A 17,405-nucleotide genomic window follows, 5' to 3' on the forward strand; every position below is an offset into this window, starting at 1 on the left:
ATTAGCAGCACAAGTTGTACAATGCACAGTGGAAATGAAACTAAGTACCATCAGTAAACCAATGCCTGTTGTGGGAGTCAGGCTAATGTTTAGGGCGCAAAAGTCTAAACAGAGCCTCTTACAATGGAAGAGCAGAAAAAGCAGCAAAATAATCAATGGCTATACAGAGGCATTGTAGCTGAAGTGCTGTTTCATGAAATAAGATGATTCAATGTTTGTATCTGATTTACGATTCAATTCACATTGCACTGGGAGAACTTTTACTTAAGAGCTACAAAATAGGAATTATTAGGTTTCGTGTAAGGGAATTCCTCTGTGAAGGTCTATTGTGCTGTCTTCACAGCTGCTGAGCTTGGAGAAATATAACAAGCCTTTTCACTGCAGCAATTAAAGACTGACTGTCACCAGAATTACATCATCCTTCTCACAGGCCCCAGGAGGCAAGTTTGCAAGCAGTATGGAGCCAATGCTTTATATCGCTGACAGGTAAAATCTCAACATCTTAAAGTGATTGGGGGTGCATACTTGCCAGGACCTGTACACAGGTACATTATCATATTTTGTTGAAGAATCATTCTTGTGTTTAATTTGTATTTTCTCATACGGAAGTTCTGGCTGAAATTCAGTCTGTGAGCTGACTCCTGCTTTCAGCTCTGGCTGAACTTATGCACATCCAGCCTTTGTATACCTTGGGGATTTAAAGCTCAGTGACAAGAAGCACATGACTTTGGCTGTTTCTCAAACCATGAACAAAAGACTCTATAGATGACCTAGTCTTACACCTATTCACTAAGTGTAAAATAGAAGGTTTGTTGGTTGAGCACTGTAGCTGTAAAGGATTATTGTGTACATAATGCTTAATCCATCACTGATAACATTAAGACACTTTTATTCTCCATCTACCTTTGCCATTTTTCATTTCTATTTTGTTGAGTTTAGAAATTGTGAAAAAAAGACTGTTTTATACTTCACACTAGCACATTAGGGGATGGTTTAAATCACACAGTGAGAATAGTGCAGCCAGGCATTAATGGTAGGGGCCGGGATGGGGCATGGGGGTGGAGGATGATGGTGGTACAATGAGCATTCCTGACACAATCCTTTAATCCCCCCTCCTCCATCTTGATTTACCTGAAATATTATATGGAAAGGCTTCCTGCCCCATGAACAAGTTTAAGTCAGACATTGATAATTTCAAAGGGACATGCAGGTCATTTAAATTTTGCTCTGAGGAAGGGCGACAAAGTCTCAGACCCAGCTGCAATTTTAGCAGGAGGGCTTCCCTTCTGCCCCCAAGAAAACCGTTGTTAAAGTTCGAACAGCCATTTGGGAGGAGATCAAAATGTCACCTTTGCTCAGTTTTATTTTATTCACTAAGTGAAATGTACAATACAATTACAATAGCACCTTAACCTTATCACCACCCCAGTGTCAATACGTGTTTCAAATAAACAAGTCACCACCCAACTCATGGATAAAAACCATAATCCTGTAGTAACCATTACCCCCGCCCCCAACCCAACTCCCCTTCAGTACTTCCCTGATCCCACCTCCCACACCACACAGTGCTAAATCGCTGGCTTTGAAAGCAGACCAAGGCAGGCCAGCAGCATGGTTCAAATCCTGTACCAGCCTCCCCGAACAGGCGCCAGAATGTGGCGACTAGGGGCTTTTCACAGTCACTTCATTTGAAGCCAACTTGTGACAATAAGCGATTTTCATTTCATAAGGGAGCAACATCCAGCATTCATGAAAACATAGTATGTAGGCCCTTTGAGCCTGCTCTGCCATTCATTATGATCATGGCTGATCATCAAGTTCAATATCCTGATCCCGCCTTCCCCCATATCCCTTGATCCCTTTAGCCCCAAGAGCTATATCTAATTCCTTCTTGAAATTACACAAAGTTTTGACCTCAACTACTTTTTGCAGCAGGAATTCCACAGATTCACCACTCTCTGGGTGAAGAAATTTCTCCTCACCTCAGTCCTAAAAGGTTTACCCCTTATCCTTCAACCATGACCCTAGTTCTGGACTCCCCCACCATCAGGAACATTATTTACCTTATATTTTGACTTTTTCTGATCTTTCCCCTTCAGGTGTAAACCTTACTGGGTTGTTGGGCAGGACCTACAGTGACTCCTCCCAGCAGCTTGTTGAGCTCCTTGTCATTGAAGCTGCAGGTGCAGGAGAATGATGCGGGTCTTCTTGTCCCAGCTCACATTGTCCACTAGCTCAGAAATCCCAGTGATCAGATACTCAAGAACAGCAGCCAAGTAAATGGAGGCTGTTAGGGAGGGAGCTCCAGGATTTTGACCCAGCAACAGTGAAGGAACAGCGATTATAGTGGCAAGTCAGAGTGGTGTATGTCTTGGAGGGAAACGTGCAAGTGATGGTCTTTCCATGTATCTGCTGCCCTTGTCTTTCTAGCTTTGGGAAATGCTGTCAAAGGTAGCCTTGGGGAGCTGCTAGCATTTATACTTCATGGATGCTTTCCAATGCACAGTTACTTCTCAATGGTACCATGTTTACTTTGTTATTTAAATTGTAAACTTTCTTTACTCCACCACCACCAACACCATCCCTTTCTCACACCACCCCACCTCCATCCCCAGTGTAGCATCTCTTGTTTTTCCCCAGAGTTAATGATCCTGGTGGAGTCAGTACACTTTTGGAAAATGATCAGAAGGAATGTGTGACACGCCAGCTGAAATGGAACGGATGAAGCAAGTTCTTGGGAAAAGTTTTGAAAATAGGGGATAATATTTGTTTATTTCTTCCATTATAACATGTAGGAAGCTGCATGATATTGTCCTGATTGATTTGATGCCTAATGATCGCATTTAATGCCGATACTGCCAAACACGGATGATCACTTGCACAAATTGGAGAAGCTGTGATGACTTTTGTTGAGTGTCTCAATGATTTGTGATCAATACTCATTCCAAATGGCAGCATCCGATGTCAGATCTTTACTGATCTATCAGGTTTGAAGACTCAGTAGCAGATTCTGCTCTGAATGCAGGGGCAAAGTTAGGGGACAGCTGCCCCACTTATACTGCTTCAGAACTTTGGGGAAATTTCTGGGAACATTCTTACACTTCCCCTGGATTTCTGACAGATTGATGTGTGCTGATCCCGCTCTGGGCTGAGTGAGTGCCTCATTGTGAAAACAAACAGCTTCTGACTGGTCCTCTCTATTCATGAGGAGTCAGTAAAATATGCCAGCCTCTTTGTCTTTTGTCCAACCTGGGCTTGGTTTGCCCCGATTAGCGTAACAGGCTGATTTGACTTCTAGCCTGACAGGAACCAATTAAAGTAAAGACAGACCTGTCTGATTGGAAGCTGAACCGAAGCTTCCAGTCTGAGATTAGTAGCTGCAATGTAAATGCACCTGCGGTTGGCTAAATACTTTCACAACTATACATAGAATTGTGGAACTTTATTCTCTGGCTTTTAGACCAAGTTGCTTCATTCCAATAGCCTTAGTCATGGTGCTTTTCTAAAGGTAGCTATTTGTTTCAAAAGTGCGGTACACTGTGAGTATATATTTTCACCGTAGGGAAATTGGCTAAGGAATGACCCCTTTGTGCTCTGAACCAGCACTTGTCCACACTGAAACTGCTGTAGGAACCAGAGCAGAACCAGGACAAAGGACACAAACTAGAGGTAATGAGAGAGATAGAAAAAGGCATGTATAGAAGCAAAAGCAAGGAAACGTGCAGCTTTTGAGAGCAGGAAGGATACATACAGACAAAAGGAGAGGGGGAGTGATTGACCTGTTTCACTCAAAAGCACTTGACTAGAAGAGTTCCCAGTGGCCCTCATTGTTTCATCTGTGTAAATCTGACTGTAACAGTCTACTCCCATACTTGGGAAATAACTTTGCTGGTAATAGACAGAGCATCGCTACGTCGAGCAGGACATTTCTGTAATGTGCTTGAAAGTTGACAAGTTTCTTCAGTTCTCCAGTAATCCTGAGCCAGCTAACCAGACAAAATGATTTTTGTGCTGTTGCTGGTTCACTAAGGTTGCAGACATGTATGCATGTGAATGAGCATAGCTCAAACTTTTTCTGATACATATATTTGAAAGGCATTGTGTAGTCGTTTGGTTGGTGTCACGCATGAATATATTCAAAAACAGCTTCTTCCCCACTGTTACCAGACTCCTAAACGCCCCTCTTATGGACTGACCTGATTAATGCTACACTCCTGTATGCTTCACTCAATGCCTGTGTCTTTGTATTTACATAGTGTACCTTGTATTGCCACATTATGTATTTTCTTTTTATTTTATTTCATTTTCGTGTATTTAATGATCTGTTTGAGCTGCTCGCAGAGAAATACTTTTCACTGTGCCTCGGTACACCTGACAATAAACAAATCCAAATCCACTTTACAGGGATGTGACAGAAGTAGCAGCAATCGTAAGTAAGCAATACTTTTATATTGTCTCCGAGTAAAGACCAGTGAATATTCAAGCAGCTCATTGAAAATCCATCCATGTTTGATACAGCAGTACATACTCTCGCAAAATACTTTGGGCCAAAGAAAAGTGTGATGATCAAATGGTGTACATCCATCAGAGATGTCAGGGAAATGGTGAGCCCATTAAGCAATATATGAAAGTGTTGCGGCAATTGGATTCTACACTGGAATTTACCAAGTAACGTTCTTACCACATAAGTACCAGACAAAGACCATCTCCAATAAGAGAGGATTGAAACATTGCCCGTTGACATTCAATTGGATTACTATCGCTTATCCCCCCACCAACAACTGGGGGTTACTATTGACCAGAATCCCAACTGGTCTAGCTATATAGATACTGTGACTAGCAGTGCAGGAATGTAATGGAATACTCTCCCCTAGCCTGGATGAGTGCAGCTCAAAAACACTCAAAAAGTTGACACCATCCAGGACAAAGCAAGCCACTTGAGTTGGCACCCCGCCTGCCACCTTCAGCATTCACTCCATCCACCACAGATGCACAGTGGTAGCAGTGTGTACCGTCTATAAGATGCGCTGTCGCAACTCAAAAGGCTTCTTGGACAGCACCTTCCAAAGCTATGGGGCGCGATTCTCCGCTGCCCACGACGGGTTGGAGAATAGCGGGAGGGCCTTCCCGACATTTTTCCCGACCTCCCGCTATTCTCTCCCCCCCCACAGCCGCCCCATGGCATGAATCGCTGCTCACTGTTTTTTACGGCGAACAGCGATTCTCCCCTGGCCGATGGGCCGAGTTCCCAGGCCTTTACGGCCGTTTTCATGAACGCAAACACATCTGCTCTCACCGTTCGTGAAAACAGCCGCAAAGTGCCGTCCCAGACAACCATGGCACCGATTGGCACGGCCGCACCACGGCCGTGCCAAGGGTGGCATGGGCCCGCAATCGGTGGGCATCGATTGCGGGCAGCGGGTCCGATACCCGCGCACTCTTTGTTCCTCCGCCGCCCCGCAGGATCAGTCCGCGAGGCGGCTGAGGGGCATGACGGCCCGCGCATGCGCGGGTTTGACGCATATGCGTGATGACGCATGATAACCAAATGTGAGGTTATCCATTTTGGTAGGAATAACAGCAAACGGGATTATTATTTAAACGATAAAATATTAAAGCATGCCGCTGTTCAGAGAGACTTGGGTGTGCTAGTGCATGAGTCACAGAAGGTTGGTTTACAAGTGCAACAGGTGATTAAGAAGGCAAATGGAATTTTGTCGTTCATTGCTAGAGGGATGGAGTTTAAGACTAGGGAGGTTATGTTGCAATTGTATAAGGTGTTAGTGCGGCCACACCTGGAGTATTGTGTTCAGTTTTGGTCTCCTTACTTGAGAAAGGATGTACTGGCGCTGGAGGGTGTGCAGAGGAGATTCACTAGGTTAATCCCAGAGTTGAAGGGGTTGGATTATGAGGAGAGGTTGAGTAGACTGGGACTGTACTCGTTGGAATTTAGAAGGATGAGGGGGGATCTTATAGAAACATTTGAAATTATGAAGGGAATAGATAGGATAGATGCGGGCAGGTTGTTTCCACTGGCGGATGACAGCAGAACTAGGGGACATAGCCTCAAAATAAGGGGAAGTAGATTTAGGACTGAGTTTAGGAGGAACTTCTTCACCCAAAGGGTTGTGAATCTATGGAACTCCTTGCCTAGTGAAGCAGTTGAGGCTCCTTCATCACATGTTTTTAAGGTAAAGATAGATAGTTTTTTGAAGAATAAAGGGATTAAGGATTATGGTGTTCGGGCCGGAAAGTGGAGCTGAGTCCACAAAAGATCAGCCATGATCTAATTGAATGGCGGAGCAGGCTCGAGGGGCCAGATGGCCTACTCCTGCTCCTAGTTCTTATGTTCTTATGTTCTTATGACGTTGTCCGCGCATGCGCGGCTGACGTCATCGTGCGCGTCAGCCGCCGTGACGCTTGGTGCGCGGGCTTAGCGACCGTCGCTAAGCCCGCGATGCCGTTCTTCACGGGGCCGTGCTGGTAGCCCCGACCGGGGGGGAGAATCGGGTCCCCGGAGGGGGCGCGGAGGCTACCGTGAAACACGGCCAGTTTCACGGCAGCCTTTACGACTCTCCGCATTTGCGGAGAATCGCGCCCATGATCTCTGCCAACCACAAGGAAAAAGGCAGCAGAAACAGGGGAACATCACCACCTGCAAGTTCCCCTCCAAGTCACTCACCATCCTGAGTTGCAACTATGCCACTGTTCCTTCACTGTCGCTGGGTCAAAGTCCTGGAACTCTCTATCTAACAGTGCCTAAACCACATGGGCTGCAGCAGTTCAAGAAGGCAGCTCATCACCATCTTCTCAAGGGCAATTAGGGATGGGCAACAAAATTGCTGGCCTAGCCAGTGACACTCATCCCATGAAAGAATAAAAAGACAAACAGATGTGCATTGCTATTAAAAGTAATTTAAAGAGAAAAATGTGTTGAGGAGAATAGTTGTTTACTGAACAATGTAGATATGGACTGAGTGGTGTTGCAGACAATGGAGAACAGGTTAAGGGAAGGTTTAAGAGAGTTGTTGAAAACAATGAAGGATTTTGTTAGAGTAAGCAAGACAAATTGTTTTCCATTAATAGGAGGGTAGAAAATCAAGTGACAGAAATGTAAGGTAATTGATAAAAGAATCAGAGGGGAGATAAGGACACTAATATTTGATGCAGTGAGCATTGGTGATCAGAAATGTATTTCTAGAGCTGTTGGGGAGGGTTTAAACTAATGTGGCAGGGGGATGGGAACCAATGCTGGAAGTTGGAAGGTAGTAAAACAGGGACAGAAACAAAAGGAAGTAAGGGGAAAAGTGCAAGGCAGAGAAGACATAGTCAGAAATCCATAAGGGCGACAGTACAAGGTACAGTGACTGAGGGGAGCACAGTGAATAGGCCCAGTAATAACAAAAGGAATAAAACTGGAGATGTTAAGATTCAAAACAGAGGTAAAAAAACCAACATAAGTGTACTTTACCTGAATGCTCGTAGTATTCGGAATAAAGTAAATGAGTTGGTGGCACAAATCATCGTAAATGACTATGATTTAGTGGCCATTACTGAAACATGGTTAAAGGATGGTCACGACTGGGAGTTAAATATCCGAGGGTATCAAACTATTCGGAAGGACAGAGTGGATGGTAAGGGAGGTGGTGTTGCTCTGTTATTTAAGGATGACATCCGGGCAATAGTAAGGGATGACATCGGTGCTATGGAGGATAAGGTTGAATCCATTTGGGTGGAAATCAGGAATAGTAAGGCGAAAAAGTCACTGATAGGAGTAGTCTATCGGCCACCAAATAGTAACGAGATGGTGGGGCAGGCAATAAACAAAGAAATAACTGATGCATGTAGAAATGGTACGGCAGTTATCATGGGGGATTTTAATCTACATGTCGATTGGTTTAACCAGGTCGGTCAAGGCAACCGTGAGGAGGAGTTTATAGAATGTATCCGCGATAGTTTCCTAGAACAGTATGTAATGGAACCTACGAGGGAACAAGCGGTCCTAGATCTTGTCCTGTGTAATGAGACAGGATTGATTCATGATCTCATAGTTAGGGATCCTCTCGGATGGAGCGATCACAATATGGTGGAATTTAAAATACAGATGGAGGGTGAGAAAGTAAAATCAAATACTAGTGTTTTGTGTTTAAACAAAGGAGATTACAAGGGGATGAGAGAAGAACTAGCTAAGGTAGACTGGGAGCTAAGACTTTATGGTGGAACAGTTGAGGAACAGTGGAGAACCTTCCAAGCGATTTTTCACAGTGCTCAGCAAAGGTTTATACCAACAAAAAGGAAGGACGGAAGAAAGAGGGAAAATCGACCGTGGATATCTAAGGAAATCAGGGAGAGTATCAAATTGAAGGAAAAAGCATATAAAACGGCAAAGATTGCTGGGAGATTAGAGGACTGGGAAATCTTTAGGGGGCAACAGAAAGCTACTAAAAAAGCTATAAAGAAGAGTAAGATAGAGTATGAGAGTAAACTTGCTCAGAATATAAAAACAGACAGTAAAGGTTTTTACAAATATATAAGACAAAAAAGAGTGGCTAAGGTAAATATTGGTCCTTTAGAGGATGAGAAAGGAGTTTTAATAATGGGAAATGAGGAAATGGCTGAGGAACTGAACAGGTTTTTTGGGTCGGTCTTCACAGTGGAAGACACAAATAACATGCCAGCGACTGATAGAAATGAGGCTATGACAGGTGAGGACCTTGAGAGGATTGTTATCACTAAGGAGGGAGTGATGGGCAAGCTAATGGGGCTAAAGGTAGACAAGTCTCCTGGCCCTGATGGAATGCATCCCAGAGTGCTAAAAGAGATGGCTAGGGAAATTGCAGATGCACTAGTGATAATTTACCGAAATTCGCTAGACTCTGGGGTGGTCCCGGTGGATTGGAAATTAGCAAACGTGACGCCACTGTTTAAAAAAGGAGGTAGGCAGAAAGCAGGAAATTATAGGCCAGTGAGTTTAACTTCAGTAATAGTCCAAGTTTGCAGATGACACTAAGATGAGTGGTAAAGCGAAAAGTGCAGAGGATACTGGAAGTCTGCAGAGGGATTTGGATAGGTTAAGTGAATGGGCTCGGGTCTGGCAGATGGAATACAATGTTGACAAATGTGAGGTTATCCATTTTGGTAGGAATAACAGCAAACGGGATTATTATTTAAACGATAAAATATTAAAGCATGCCGCTGTTCAGAGAGACTTGGGTGTGCTAGTGCATGAGTCACAGAAGGTTGGTTTACAAGTGCAACAGGTGATTAAGAAGGCAAATGGAATTTTGTCCTTCATTGCTAGAGGGATGGAGTTTAAGACTAGGGAGGTTATGTTGCAATTGTATAAGGTGTTGGTGCGGTCACACCTGGAGTATTGTGTTCAGTTTTGGTCTCCTTATTTGAGAAAGGATGTACTGGCGCTGGAGGGTGTGCAGAGGTGATTCACTAGGTTAATCCCAGAGCTGAAGGGGTTGGATTATGAGGAGAGGTTGAGTAGACTGGGACTGTACTCGTTGGAATATAGAAGGATGAGGGGGGATCTTATAGAAACATTTAAAATTATGAAGGGAATAGATAGGATAGATGCGGGCAGGTTGTTTCCACTGGCGGGTGACAGCAGAACTAGGGGACATAGCCTCAAAATAAGGGGAAGTAGATTTAGGACTGAGTTTAGGAGGAACTTCTTCACCCAAAGGGTTGTGAATCTATGGAATTCCTTGCCCAGTGAAGCAGTTGAGGCTCCTTCATTACATGTTTTTAAGGTAAAGATAGATAGTTTTTTGAAGAATAAAGGGATTAAGGGTTATGGTGTTCGGGCCGGAAAGTGGAGCTGAGTCCACAAAAGATCAGCCATGATCTAATTGAATGGCGGAGCAGGCTCGAGGGGCCAGATGGCCTACTCCTGCTCCTAGTTCTTATGTTCTTATGTTCTTATGTTCTTATGTGTGAATGAACAATGGAAATTATTTTCAAAAGGGAATCGGGTATATCGTTGAAAAGGGCTCTGGCGCAAAAGCAGGTGAGTGTCACTCATTGGATAACTCTGGCTGATAATTCAAACCTCAGAAAGCCTCTCCATTGGTCTGTCATGACATTGAAGAGTTGTTTCAAGCTGATTATTAGTGCGGGTTTAGTACTATGCAATACTTCTGCCTTTTCAAGTGTAAATGGCACCACATCCCTAATTTAAAACTTTAGTGGTTCAATGTCGCCTTCAGTCAATGAGCTCTGCCACCTACAAGGTGACCGGGGGAAAGCAGCCAGAATGGTGTGGTACCTGCTAGGTGGCATGAGTCTAAATGCACTTTTACTTCTCAGATACTGAGGGGGTAATTAACAATGCAAGATTGGCGATATTGAGCCATCTCCTTGGGTTGTCCTTTCCACTAGATATTATCCTGTTCACCTGTGCCCTGCCGTTCATTGTCAGCAAGTTGCTTTTCCCAGAAACATGTTATTAACCAAAAATATCCCAGTGACAGCACAGACATTCAATGTTGAATGAAACTTTACATTAGTTAGTCAGGATGTCTGTTTTTGTTGGAAACGCATGAGTGGCCTGGCACAATGGATACTGTTGGGACCCGACTACTTCAAAATCAATTACGTCTTGACTGGCCATTATCTCTGGAAAAGCAGACCACATTTCAGCAGCCAGGGAGAGAGCATTTGTACATTTGGCGGGGGTACAGTTAGCAATGCAAATAAGTAGCTTAGTATAAATAATTAATTGTTTACTTAGCATCAGATTTCACACCATACATAAATCTCCCTTCAAGTGGTTTAGTTTAGTGTAAAAGCAGAGATAAATTAGAACAGTTACGTACACACTAGCATATAGCTAAAACATATATTATCTCATCCACCATCAATCTATTGTCTGCCCAGCATGCAGTTACAAATTAGCAACAATTAAAGTTATTTGGCAGCCCATGTCAGTGGTGGGGAAACTAATGGAGAAAATTCTGAAGGAGAGAATCTACCTCCACTAGGAGAGGCAATGTTTGATCAGGAATAGTCAGCATGGCTTTGTCAGAGGGAGGTCATGCCTAATAAATTTGATTGAATTTTTTGAGCCTGTGACAAAGTGTGCAGATGAGGGCAGTGCAGTTGATGTAGTTTACATGGGTTTCAGCAAAGCCTTTGACAAGGTCTCACATGGGAGACTTATAAAGAAGGCAAATGCACATACGATACTGGGTAACTTGATAAGGTGGATTCAAAGCTGGCTGAGCTGTAGGAAACAGAAGGTGATGACAGACAGCCGCTTTAGTGAGTGGAAGCCAGTGTCCAGTGGTGTACCACAGGGATTTGTGCTGGGTCTCCTATTATTCGGCATTTATATAAATGACTTTGATGACTATGTGGGGGTAGGATCAGTAAGTTTGTGGATGATACAAAGATAGGCTGGGTGGTTAACAGTGAGGCTGAGAGTCTTGGGTTACAGGAAGATATAGGCGGGATGGTCAAATGGACGGAAAAGTGGCAGATGGAATTTAATCCTGTAAAGTATGAGGTGTTACACTTTGGAAGGAGTAATTTAACAAGGAAATATTCAATGAATGGCACCACACTGGGAAGTCCTGAGGAACAAAGAGACCTTGATGTGTTTATACATAGATCTCTGAAGGCAGAACGGCAGGTTAATGGGCTAGTGAAAAAGACAGGTGGTGTACTTGCAATTATCAATCATGGCATAGATTTCAAAAGCAAGGAAGTCATGTTGGAGTTATATAGAACCTTGATGAGACCACAGCTGGAGTACTGTGTGCAGTTCTGGTCATCACATTATAGGAAGGATGTGATTGCACTGGAGCAGGTGCAAAGGCATTTCACCAGGATGTTGCCTGGGATGGAACATTTAATTTATGAAGGGAGATTGGATAAGTTTGGGTTATTTTTGCTGGAGCAGGAAGACTGAGGGCGACCTGATCGAGATGTACAAGATTATGAAGAACATGGACAGGGTGGATAAGGAACAGTTGTTCCCCTTAGTTGAAGGGTCAGTTACAAGGGGACACAAGTTCAAGGTGAGGGGCGGGAGGTTCAGGGGGGATTTGAGGAAAAACATTTTTACCCAGAAGGTGGTGACGGTCTGGAACATACTGCCTGAGAGGGTGGTAGAGGCGGGTTGCCTCACATCCTTTAAAACGTACCTTGATGAGCATTTGATCTTAACATTTGAGGCCAAGGACCAAGAGCTGGCAAATGGGATTAAGATTGGCAGATCAGGTGCCTTTCATGCGTTGCTGCAGACTCGATGGGCCGAAGGACCTTTTTTGCAGTGTATTTTTCTGTGATTCTCTGAAGCCAGAGCTTCACACTGATTCATCTGTTTGAGGGTTTATTGGGTGTTTGGGGTTCATTTGCTTCCAGGGTCTATCTCCCAGGAGTTTGGTTTAAATCCACTTTGTATTCTCTCCATCCGCAAAATCACAACATCGTCATATTTATCCACCTCTTTTCTACTTAAGCTGCCATCGTTTTTCCCTTCCATAGCAACCGTTTCCTTCTAAGTCAAGCATCCCTCTGCTTAAAGCAGTCTGTTTCTTTCCAGGGGAAATGGGCCATTTTAACAGAAAGGGCCCATTCTTCTGCGACAATGGCTGGGATTTCAGGTGAGTCGGCAGAGAGTGGAAGGTGAGACCTGAAAAGAATGATGCTGACCCTCCTGTTCCAATCGCTGTATTTGGAGTGAACTCTCACAGGCCAGCTGTCATGTCTCATGGGCAGAATTTTATGGCTGCCATGTTTGCAGGCAGGACCCAGTCAATTTCCCCGGGGGGCCCTCCTGCCCACCTGTCCACCCTGACCTGTCCATGATTATACAGGGTAAGTGGCAAGCTCTCGGCCGGATGTGATAGCATGAGCTCTTTAAGGGGATGGGCCCCACGGACTATGTGGATGGCTTGGGGACAATCACATGGGAGCGGGCGAACCTCAGCCAATGGGGAGTTTGCATGGGATCCTGGGAGCAGGACCCCAGGAGCATGGGCCAGGGAACCAAAGTGATACGGCCTGTTGCATTGTATTCTGTGCCTGTTACTTAACTGCCTTTGCCTTTCATCAGTAAACAACATTGTTAACTACTGGAAGCCTCCAGTATATGTCTCAAGCAACCACACTGACGATGAGGTAAAAGTTTTCAATGGCAGCTGACAGTCGTCAGGAATCGAGGAGGTAAGGAGGAGAGTTGAGAAAATAAAGAAACTCCAGCAAGAGTTGGAATTATTTAAACCATGAATGAAAATACTCATCATTGGTAAACTAGACCCATGTGACCCAGGATTGAAGTCAGTACATCGAATGGTTTCTTATTTTTACCTCCAATAAGATCACAGGTTAGGGAAAGCAGAAGGTGATGCATCTCACAGTTTGTGGACCCCAAATGTATAATTTGATTTGGAAACACACATTCCCAGAGGCATCTCACTTGAAGACATTTGACCAGATAGTTAAATTGGCTAAAGAACATTACAACTCAAGTCCCTCGAACTCTGCAGTGAGGGGCCATAAAGCACCTGTTTCAGACTTCATAACTAGACTTTGCCAGCTTGCTGAGCACTGAATTCGGGACTGTACTTAGTGACATGTTGAGAGATCGGCTGGTTTCTGGGATCCATAAGAAAATTCTGGTGGAGACCACAATTACATTTAAAAAAGCGATCTTGGTGCCTCAGACAACCGAGTGTGCCAAAAAAGGCGCCACTGAGCTCCAAAGCATGGCTGACCAGATTTGGAGCGGTATTGAGGCACTCTCAATTACGACACGAAAGTTAGGTCAGTAATCAAAGGCTTTAATAAGCAGTGAACAATGGCAGCCTCCATGAGAAGTGTGCTCGTAAAATGGAGTCTCATCTTAAGTACTGTTTCCCAGGGGGCGTAGCCAGAGGCGGAGTCCCCCAGGGTTCCAAGCCTCTTAAAGGGGCAATGTATTCCGATCATCACAAGCCTCTTAAAGGGGCAAGGTATTCCGATCATCACAGGTATGGTTGTGAGGTTTGTAGCCGGATCAACGGGCACAGTGCAAAACCAAACATGGTCCTTGAGACAGGACTTGAACGCAAGGAGCGTGAAGGAGTGAGCATCAACCCGAATTGGAGGATGCCTGCTATCGTTCTGAGGAACACAATCCCCAGAAAACCTGCCATGTTTGGGAGTTTGTGTGCTTCTGATGTACCAGAAGGTGGCACATGCAAGCACGTTGCCGTGCGAGCCTACAACGCCAATTAACATAATGAAGAAGAGCTCTGAAGAACAGCATGCAATGTGACGGTTGAATGCAGTCCCACTGAATAAGACGGCTCTGATTGAAATTGCCTGAAGGGTAAATGGAAGTCGACATCAGGGCTTTGGTGACCGTAGTGGGTGAGCAAACTTTTCAATATCTTTGTGCAGGGACACAGCCTTTAAGCTTTCAATGTACACCAGGGAAATTTTGAAGATCCTCAGGACAGCCAATAACCCAATGGCATACAGAGGGCAGGGGGCCAATCTGCTTTTAGTTGTCATGGAAAGACATAGACCCAATCTGTTGGGAAGAGACTGGTTACAGAAGATTAGGTTCAACTGGCTGGAAATCTTCAAAATATCTAAGGGTATCCTCCAAGATGTCTAAAGACCGTATGTAGATGTCTTCCAAAAGGAACTGGGCTGGATTAAGTGCATAAAAGCCAAGATATATGTCAATCCAAATTTGACACTCAAGTTCTTCAAAGCCAGACCGGTGCCATAAACATTGCAACAGAAGGTTGAAGCAGAGATTGGAAGAGCTGGGTATAATCAAGCCTGTCCAGTTTTCAGAGTGGGTGGGTCCAATAGTCCCTGTCCTTAAACTTGATTTGTCGATAAGGATTTGTGAGGACTATAAGATGACAATAAATCAAGCTACTCAGGTCAATCAGTATCCGATTGTCCCGCAATGTGGAACGCGGAGGAACACTATGCGAATCTGACAGGGGGCTTCACCTATTCAAAATTGGACCTCAGACATGCCTATCTGTAACTAGAGTTGAATGAGGTGTCTGAGAAATGTTTTATAATTAAAACCCACAAAGGCTTCGTCCAGAATACTAGACTGCCATTCGGCATTGTCTCAACCTAGGCTATCTTCTGGTGAACATTGTAAACTCTCCTCCAGGGAATTCCCACGGTTATGGTTTACCCTTTTGACGTGCTAGTGACCAGCAGTGCACCAGAACATATAACATAGAACCCCTACAGTGCAGAAGGAGGCCATTTTGTCGAAAGGGTCTGTACCAACTTTCAGAAAGAGCACCCTACCTACATGCACTCACCTACCTTACCAACATAACCCATAACCCCACCTAACCTACACATATTTGGACACTTAAGGGGCAGTTTAGCATGGGCACTCCACCGAACCTGCACAACTTTGGACTGTAGGAGGAAACTGGAGCACCCAGAGGAAACCCACGCAGGCAAAGTACAAACTCCACAAAGACAGTCATCCAATGCAGGAATTGAACCTGGGTCCATGGCACTCTGAGGCAGCAGGGCTAACCACTGTGCTACCTCACCGCTCCTAAGAACACATGGCTAGCCTAGAGGAAGTACTAAAGGGGTTTTGTGATGTAGGGGTCCGCCTAAAGCATGAAAAATAAACCCGTGAGGCCTCAGAAGTGACGTACCTAGGATTTCTTGTCAATGCATTGCTCCCCAGGGAAGAAAAGGTCAAGGCTATACAAGTCATCACTGCACCCAAAAATGTCATCGAGCTTAAATTCTTCCTCATTGTGGTCAATTATTATGGAAAGATTATTTCTAATTTCGCCACAACATCGGCACAATTTCACCAGCCATCCTGGAAGAATCAGCAGTGGCAATGTAGAGAGCCCAAAAGGAAGCCTTCTGAGTCGTGAAGCAAGCATTACAGTCTTCAAATTTCTTGGTGCATTTTGACCTGGGGAACCCAATTGTGCTGTCATGTTATGCGTCCCTTACAGTACAGGGGCAGGTTTAGTGGGAGATGGTTCAGAATGTCCTCACCTTTGCCTCAGGGACTCTTTCTGAAGGAGAACAAAACTATGCTCAGATCGAGAAGAAGGGCTTTGCAGTTATATTCGGTGCACAGAAATTCCACCAGCGTGTGTATGGTCGATGGATCGACATAGTGACTGACCACATTGCCATTACTGGGCCTGTTAAGGGCAGATAAGCCCACACCACCCATAACCTCGGCGAGGGTGCAGCTCTGGGATTTACTGTTGGCAGCTTATAACTATGCTTTTCAGCACTGGCCTGGGACACAAATTGCTAACACAAATGCATTAAGTCGTCTGCCCTACCTAAGAGTATTCTGCTACTACCTGTAACCCGAGAGATCATTTTAGCTGAAAACTTTCAAGACACTCTGCCAGTGGCCATGAGGCACATTCACAACTGGGCCCAAGGAGACCCTATTCTTTCAAAGGTTAAATGAATGTTATAGACTGGTTAGTGTTGCAAGAAGGCCCTCTTTCGTGCATCAGGGCAAGTTGACATGTGAAATGACGTGGTTCTGTGAGGATATGGGTGGTCAACCCATCTCAGGCAAGGGGTCCCCTCCTTCAAGAGCTGCATAGCACCCACTCAGGCCAGATAAAGATGAAGCTGTTGCCATGGAGTTACGTTTGATGGCCAAGCATAGATAAAACCATTGGAGAATGAATACAACAGTGCCATCCTTGCCAAATATAGCAATCTTTGCTGCCTTCCACCACCCTTCACCCATGCAAATGGTCAAGTTGTCTGTGGACCAGTGACCACATTGATTATGCGGACCCATTTATGGACACAATATTTTTGGTGGCGGTAGAGGACCAGTCAAAGTGGCAATCTGTTTAAGAGATGGGGATTACTCTATTGGCAGCCATAGTAGATGCCTTGCTTCATGTCTGTGCCATTCATGGGCTTCCTGAGTCAATTGCTTCAGACAATCGCATCCCCTTCACCGGCGGTGATTTCCAGACATTGTGTGAGCCAATCGCATACGACACATGGGGACAACCCATTATCCCCCAGTGTTGAATGGTCTGGCTGAGAGAGTTGTCCAAACTTTCAAGAATGCCATTAAAAATTAATCCGATAAACCACTTTACCACAGATTGGCTAATTTGTGTTGTTGTTGAACTTGTATAAAGACATTAGGTAACATTGTGTCCAGCTGTTGGCATAATACCTGAGGAGGGATGTCAAGGCATTGGAGGGAGTACAAAGGAGATTCACAAGAATGATTCCAGGAACAAAGAATTGTAGCTATGAGAATACATTAGAAGAGAGGTTGGGAATATTTGGCTTGGAGAAATGATAGCTGAACTCCACATTCACCCATGGGGGTTACACTAGCTGAGCTGCTCATAGGCAGTCGGTTGAGTACCTGATTGGATCTTGTGTTTCGAAATTTG

General features: G+C 44.6%; 1 long non-coding RNA gene across 1 annotated transcript in view; it reads left to right on the plus strand.

Moving 5' to 3' along the window:
- Window positions 1-404: 404 nt before the first annotated feature.
- Window positions 405-17,405, plus strand: part of LOC119965639 — a 70,000-nt gene continuing 52,999 nt past the window's right edge. The window contains exon 1 of the long non-coding RNA XR_005460586.1: window positions 405-486. This is a non-coding gene — a long non-coding RNA (uncharacterized LOC119965639). The remainder of the gene's footprint in view (window positions 487-17,405) is intronic.

The sequence above is a fragment of the Scyliorhinus canicula genome, chromosome 5 (assembly GCF_902713615.1).
Source record: "Scyliorhinus canicula chromosome 5, sScyCan1.1, whole genome shotgun sequence".
Lineage (NCBI taxonomy): Eukaryota > Metazoa > Chordata > Chondrichthyes > Carcharhiniformes > Scyliorhinidae > Scyliorhinus > Scyliorhinus canicula.